Source organism: Rhinichthys klamathensis, unplaced genomic scaffold (assembly GCF_029890125.1).
Source record: "Rhinichthys klamathensis goyatoka isolate OS25496 unplaced genomic scaffold, OSU_Roscu_1.1 h1tg000036l_1, whole genome shotgun sequence".
NCBI classification, from domain to species: Eukaryota; Metazoa; Chordata; class Actinopteri; order Cypriniformes; family Leuciscidae; genus Rhinichthys; species Rhinichthys klamathensis.
Window position 1 is genome coordinate 1,936,041 of NW_026606584.1, and position 8,421 is coordinate 1,944,461.

Here is an 8,421-nt window from a genome sequence, read left to right on the forward strand (position 1 = left end):
TATATATATATATATATATAAACAAGCCGGTGGCACCGCCACCCCGGTGCCTTTAGGGTTACTGTGCATGACGGGCAATATCGTAACTCCGCTTTGACCTTTGAGAAGATGTGTACTGTAGAGCTTGCATTGGTGTGGGCTCTGCAAAAGTGTGCATTGAGGGCACATATCAACCACAAAGTATGCGTGAGCAACCTTCTGAAACCTAAAATGAAAAATGAGACACCCTACGGTCTCATGGACTTAATGCACACATGAAATAAGTACACAAGTTTGAAAGTTATATGAAGTGTGCCAAGACAGAATATTACTTGCCTGATCTGATTAGAAAAATAGTTGGTGTGTGTGTGTGTGTGTGAGGCGTGATTGAACAATGTAGACATAAAAACATACCCCGTCCTTTTGTTCATACAGGACATTATTCAAACTGCAAAGTGTTTACTTATATTTGTGTACAATCACAATAAAACACAACATTGTGCTTTTGTCAAACTGTAAACTACAACTGTCACCCAACCGAAATCTCTTACACACACACACACACACACACACACACACACACACACACACACACACACACACACACACACACACACACACACACACACACACACACACACACACACACACATACACACACACACACACACACACACATAGTTTAAAAGCAAAAAAAATCTTTTGGACATTCATCATATTGCATTGGTTTTCATTTATTGTCCTCGATCAGAGCCCTAATCTGTTTATTTTTTCAGTTACACATTCTACATTGATTAAAAAAGAAAAATCAAATGTGTTTTTATTTTATACATAAATAAATAATCTATCATTCAGATGAGAATAAAGTTAGTGTTAGTTCAAATTTTAAGGAAAACAAATATATGATCTGAAATATAGCACATTCATTTAAAATTCATTCAGGTTCAATTACCAAACATACAAATCTCAATGTAATTTAAAGCAAACAATACATTTAAAATATATGGGTTGTATGCTATTTTTTTTTATATAAAAAGATATATATCCAAAAAGACAAGGCCTAAACTTTAACAAGGGTTAAACAATCACTGTAACAGACACAATCACACACACACACACACACACACACACACACACACACACACACACACACACACACACACACACACACACACACACACACGTCAAATCACTTACATTTTAGATGCAATATTGACTTTTTTTTCTGTTTCAGCAGCGAAAATAGTTAAACAAAGATCACAGCAGAACCATCGAGCATCTCACAGCAACGCGTTCTCATTACTGAATGATTCAGCATTTTGAACGAATCGGTTGACTCAAAGATTCAACGACCAATCCATAATCTGTCTCATTCATGAATGACTCAGCCGTTCGAACGAATCGTTTGAACGAATGAATCAATGACTCGCTCATTAAGACGGTCGCCTGGCGACACCTTATGACGGTTTAGTGATATTAAAAGTATCATTCTTTCCAACGATTGTTAATTAACTCATATTTGAAACATAAGCTATATATATATATATATATATATATATATATATATATATACACACATATATATACACACACATATATATACACAAAAATAAAATAAAAACACATTTGAAGCGTGTTTGCTTACTAAATTGTGAGCGGAACGAAAGTTGCAGCAAATATCAGCAACAGGAGTCAAATTTCATTAATCACGAGAGTGAAGAGCTGACTGAAAAGATGATGACGGAATAGGCTATTTTATGTAAAAGCCCCTATTTAAGCGAATCTATCATTGTACTCTTTTGTTGTTGTGTTTTCCGTGAAAAATAATAGACTATTGAACTCACAATTCAAGCAATCGGCCCCGTTATTGCACTAATTTTAAAGTGACACTAAAAAGTATGCGGCTGCACTGGCATTCATAATGGTGCGCGTCCATGGCGACGAGCGAGCAGAGCTGAGCGAACGTTTTTTAGTTCATTCCTACTTCCATAGGAATTCCCTCGAGCGCTCTGCACGTGGCCATTATCAATGTCCCGTATTTAAAAGCTCTCGGTCCTCAGTCACATACCAAATATATGTATAATGTATATATAAATATAATTTTGGACACAAGAGGGCAGTATGGCCCTATGTATAATTTTGTGTTTAAACTAAAAGAGCCCCTCCCCCCCTCCCCACACAGACACAGACACAGACACACACGAATGGCAGGGTGCATTCTCTCTGTCAGAGGGAGAGGGAGAGAAAATTCTCAGAAACATCCACATTCAAACCAAAATATCTAACTTCCTCTTGGTCTGAGCTAATGACAGTTAATTAGAAAGTTGTCCGGCTTGATCTGAACCATATGCATACCTGTGTCTGTCGAGTTTCATGCAATTTCAAGCATGCTAAGTGTCTCAAAAGCATCAAACAAGAATATTAAAGTTTGATGTGTTGCCACGGCAACAGTATCTAAGATATCAATAATCCTTTCACAGGTCTACATCTGCCGTGTGTTTACATTATACACATAAAGTTTGAAGCAAATCGGGTAAAAATAAGAGGGTGATTTCAAAGCATTTAGGAAGTGACACACTTCCTGCTGCCAGTTGGTGGCGCTATAACTTTGACTCACAATAGTCACATCCATGTGATCGGGCTCTTACAACGAACACACTGTTGAAGTTTCATCAAGATCAGTTAATGTATGCAGTAGTTATGACACACTTCCTGTTTCACGTTTCTCGCCATAATTTTGTTTCCTCGCCACGGCCAAACCGTTCGAGATATCAAAAATCCCCTCGCAAACTTTCATCCTCAGTGTCTTGACTTCATGCTGACCGAGTTTCGTGCCGTTTGTTTGAATTCTCTAGGAGGAGTATTTCACATTCCATTGCGTGTGTTTTACCAACAACCCTAAATAGCCGACTTCCTGTTGGGCTGGGGTAAAAAGTAAGAGTGTGAAGTATATATGAAACGAGGAGATCTACATGTGTAAGTTTCATATTATTACATGCAAGCGTGTTTGATTTATGGACCATGTTTTCGGACCCCGTTCCAGGGGGCGCTGTCGAGCCCCCCTGCCACGCCCGGGTACCATCTTCAGCCCGGCCCTGATGGCCGCGGGTTCTGACATGTGTGCAAAGTTTCAGGAGTTTTTGAGCATGTTAAGGCCTCCAAAAGTGTCCAAAAGGTAGTAAAAAAATAATAAGAAGAATAATAAATAATCCTAAGGAAAACAATAGGGCCTTCGCCCTTTGGGCTTGGGCCCTAATAATAAATAATCCTAAGGAAAACAATAGGGCCTTCGCCCTTTGGGCTTGGGCCCTAATAATAAATAATCCTAAGGAAAACAATAGGGCCTTCGCCCTTTGGGCTTGGGCCCTAATAATCCTTAGGAAAACAATCGGGCCTTCGCCTTTTCAAGGCTTGGGCCCTAATAATCCTTAGGAAAACAATAGGGCCTTCGCCTTTTCAAGGCTTGGGCCCTAATAATAATCCTAAGGAAAACAATAGGGCCTTCGCCTTTTCAAGGCTTGGGCCCTAATAATAATAATAATAATCCTAAGGAAAACAATAGGGCCTTCGCCTTTTCAAGGCTTGGGCCCTAATAATAATCCTTAGGAAAACAATAGGGCCTTCGCCTTTTCAAGGCTTGGGCCCTAATAAGTCGGAAGAATAATAATAATCCTTAGGAAAACAATAGGGCCTTCGCCTTTTCAAGGCTTGGGCCCTAATAATAAGTCGGAAGAATAATAATAATCCTTAGGAAAACAATAGGGCCTTCGCCTTTTCAAGGCTTGGGCCCTAATAATAATAATCCTAAGGAAAACAATAGGGCCTTCGCCTTTTCAAGGCTTGGGCCCTAAATAATAAATAATCCTTAGGAAAACAATAGGGCCTTCGCCTTTTCAAGGCTTGGGCCCTAATAAAGAATAGAAAATAATCCTAAGAAGAACAATAGGGCTCTGCGCCCTTTCAGGGCTTGGGCCCTAATAATCCTTAGGAAAACAATAGGGCCTTCGCCTTTTCAAGGCTTGGGCCCTAATAATAATAATAATCCTAAGGAAAACAATAGGGCCTTCGCCTTTTCAAGGCTTGGGCCCTAATAATCCTTAGAAGAACAATAGGGCTCTGCGCCCTTTTAGGGCTTGGGCCCTAATAAAACCATCAACTGTGAACTTTTGTGTATTTATTATTATAAACGGTGCTTTTCTTAGTGATTTGGTCTTTTGAATTCATGTATAAAGATTATGTTTTAAAGTTAGACCATAGTCTTTACAAGAGTGTGGAACTTTGCATCACTACGGTGTGACAAAATATGTTGGCGTGTAAAAATACATCCAAACATTTAAGCACAACTATTTACACACATACTAAGCAGAATAATATCTAACTGTAGCTTGTGAACATTCCATTATCTGTTTATTTGGGGTCAGAGAACATCCTTAGATCATTCATCTCTTTAATTTTGTGCTGGATGTTGAAGTAAAGGTAATAGTTAATAACAAAAACTTTAAATCAACATGAAAACCATAATATAAATAAATAAAATTTAGTTTGAAAATTACTTCCAGAATATTTTCCTTTAGTAAAGCTATGCCCGTATCACCCACCACAAAGTTTTGCGTTTGTGGTTGAGACCTCGCAGAGATTACACCATTATATGGGTTCTCAAACATTGCCTGTTTTTTAAGGAATACAAACTTTGCCATTGTTTATTATGTGCAATATATCATTATATGGCCAGTTTGGTATCTTCTTACTTGTACAATATACTTGGTTCTCAATACAAAAATTAAAACTCCATCACCAATCAATTATTAAAAACATTTCTTTTTTTAAAAACTGTTTAATTACATAATGCCAAACAATAGGCTACAACAGTTGTTATTGCAGTTTCTTCATGAGAGATTCTTCATGCTTGAACAAAGCGTTGACCAGGTCGTTGGCAATGCTTTCACAATTCACACAGTCCAGCAGTTCCCTCATCTTCATCTGGTGTGTTGGATTCGCTCGCACATTTGTAACTGATTCATTGAGCAATCAAGATTGTCAATTATTGATCAATGTTCTTCACTTTTTCAACCAACTGACTGGTGTTTGCTTTCAGAAACCTTTGATGATCTGAGAATATAAAAATTAAAACAATAACAGGAAAAGGAAAATGAAGGCAAAATGGGGAAGAATATAAAGATTGAATCTAACCTTGTATTAACCTGTTTCTCTTCTTTCCCAGTATCCCCTTTTGGACAGTATTTGGCTTTGATAAAATCAGCAGTAAATAAATAAGTTTGATAAGTCTGCAGTAAAATAAATGGCTGATAAAGGCTATAGTAATAGTTACAATTCTGAGTCTGAATAATCCAGGAGCATTACACCACATAAAATAAATTAATCTTGGCTTATTCTACAAAACTCGATCCAATAGTCCCAAAAACATAAAAAAAATTCTGTATTGCCTTCCTTAAAATTGGTCCCAAATAGTTAACTACGACTGCTTAATTGAGATTAATTTTATACATAGGCGAAAACTGTTTTAATAGTTTCTCGTGTATTGCACTTACAATTTGCCGGCACATTTGATTTGGCAGAAGTCATATTGATCTCAAAGGAGCTTGAAGCAGTTATGATCGGCGAAAACACATGGCCATCATCAGATGCAGAGATTTTGCCTGTTTACATAAAATATCTGTCAGTTCATCTGTCAATTGTTCATTATACATAGAGTGCAACAGTGCCTCCCCCCTTTTTCATTCTTATTTCCCATAGTGATTTAAAAAAAAATATATTTATATAAATATGCAAAATGTGCATATATAGCTTATACAAACATTTCAGTATTTTGAGAGGGTAGGGAGATTATGTCATTCGCAGTGCTTCATGGGAGTGGGCAGAGCTATTTTGGAGTGGGTTGCTTTTTTTTTTAAACTTTGTTTGACATAATTTTCACTACAGCATCATGGCTCATGGGTAATGTAGTTTTCACCAGGAGTTCAACTGTGAAACACGATTATTTACAAAAGAAATAAGCTGAAGGCTTTATCAGAAGCAAATACCATGTATTAAAAGGATAGTTCGGCCAAAAATGATATTTAAACCATGCATTACTCACCCTCAAGCCGTTCGAGATGCATATGTCAATCTTGTTTCAGACGAACACATTTTCAGTTATTTTAGAAAATATCTTAGACCCTTCAGTGGATATAATGTGAAGCAATGGGGTCCACCTCCTTCAAGTCCCAAAATGTGCATGTATCCTTCACAAAAGTAATCCATCCAGCTCCAGGGGGATAAACGAAGGCCTTATGAGGGTAATCCGTGCGGTTTTGTTGTAAAAATATACATATTTAAAACTTTATAAATGAAAATATCTGACTTCCGGCAACGATCGACGCGCGTTCACGGGTGATGTTTTGCTCTGCTCTCTGGCTGCGCGGGCGCGTTCGTTCTACGTCACGACGCTACGTCCTACCTCGTACGCTGACTTCCATCACCCGTGGACGCGCGTCGATCGTTGCCGGAAGTCAGATATTTTCATTTATAAAGTTTTAAATATGTATATTTTTACGACAAAACCGCACGGATTACCCTCATAAGGCCTTCGTTTATCCCCCTGGAGCCGGATGGATTACTTTTGTGAAGGATATATGCACATTTTGGGACTTGAAGGAGGTGGACCCCATTGCTTCACATTATATCCACTGAAGGGTCTAAGACATTTTCTAAAATAACTGAAAATGTGTTCGTCTGAAACAAGATTTACATATGCATCTCGAACGGCTTGAGGGTGAGTAATGCATGGTTTAAATATCATTTTTGGCCGAACTATCCCTTTAACAACCTCTTAGCCAACAGTAGGTCTGTCTTTAAAATTAATTTCCGTATGGAGAAAGTAAATGTTTTTACTTCCAGAAACCGCCTGTTGCACTCTATAATGTTTTCTCATTAAAAATAAAATATAAACCACACTAACATGTTACTTGGATGCCTGATTGTCCTGCAGTGTTTGCTGTCTCTAGAGAGAGAGAGAGAGAGAGAGAGAGAGAGAGAGAGAGAGAAAGAAGGAAAGACCATGTTATTTTAAATGGCAATGAAAAGCGCTAGCCTAAATAAATAGCTTTGACTTGACTTTTATATGTTTTGCTTATCACATTGTGACAGTGTCATTCATATAGCTTACATGTTAAACAATTTATCATGCAAATTGCTAAAAGTTAAAATCAAAGACAGAGTAAATTAAAAATTGAATTAAAATATGAATTAAAAAGTAGCCTACCAAAATTTTAAAAGTAAGTAACTGAAGAGGAATAAAATAGGCCTATGCACATATAAGCATGTCTGACTAAAATAATCTAAATAAGATTTAAAACTGAATAAAAACCAAAACATTTATTTTAAGGTCCTTTATGGAAATCCCACAGCTTAAATAAACGATGTTGCAGATTTTAGTTACATCAGATAAAAAATACAACAGTTAAAACAACATAGCATAATGCAAAATAAACATTGCTGTAAAACAGTTATATTAAACTGATACTTTTGTGATATGGTTTAAAAAAACCATAGCATAATGAACATAAACAATGTTGTACATTTTTTAAATCATACTTTATGATAAATTGATAAATTAATATAGTAGATAAAAATATCTGTATCACCAGTTACAGCAGATAAAAATACCAATAGCATAATGCGGATAAAACAAATACGTAGCCTAGGCTATTTAAAACACTAATGAATTATACCGTCTTTTCCTTATGTATAAACAATTTTTCAAATTAAACATCATTGCATACAGATAAACAGCAATAGCATTGTTTAAAACACCGTAGCATAAATTAATTATAGAGAAAATACTCACTGTTTTGCATTTTTGATGAGGTGGTCAAAGAAGAGAGGGTGCAAAAGTTTTTGGTCCAGACATGGGGTATGGCACACGTCCATGTGTCTTGGCTATTTTATAGCCTTTTACAGTAAGAGCCTGTGGAAAACTATGTGAAAACGGCAGAGCTGTGTGTCCACTATATTCTTTCAGTACTCTATGAATGGAAGTGTTTAGGTTCAAGGCCAATTCACATTCCCAGGGGGTAGGCAGACCTTTTGATTACACGAGCGCCATATTTCACTGATAACTGTCACTCCTGAAAATAAGTCTTATGAATTAAAAGTAATTTAATACCGGTGGTACGAAAACAGCGATGATATCACTTATTTGTTATGCACACTGTCCATGCTGGCAGGCACTACCTGTGTTGATTTTTTTCTTCAACTCTGTAAAACATGCAAGATGTATTTATTTATTTATTTTGAAATAATTGGTTCAGTAAGACATTTATTTTGTATTATATATTTTATTTTATATTATTTATATAATTTTAAATTAACACAATGCTTTTTCAACTTTAGTCAGATAAAATTCCAGCGTCCCTAGCAATGTGGGAGTGGGAGTGGGAGGGA

At 36.6% G+C, this 8,421-nt stretch overlaps 1 long non-coding RNA gene across 1 annotated transcript; it reads right to left on the reverse strand.

Moving 5' to 3' along the window:
• Positions 1-4,636: 4,636 nt before the first annotated feature.
• Positions 4,637-8,198, reverse strand: LOC130081129 (uncharacterized). The gene is made up of 4 exons (XR_008806686.1): positions 7,826-8,198; positions 6,938-6,979; positions 5,529-5,636; positions 4,637-5,088 (listed from the first exon to the last, which is right to left on the reverse strand). It is a non-coding gene; the product is annotated as an uncharacterized LOC130081129 (long non-coding RNA).
• Between the last annotated feature and the right edge of the window lie 223 nt (positions 8,199-8,421).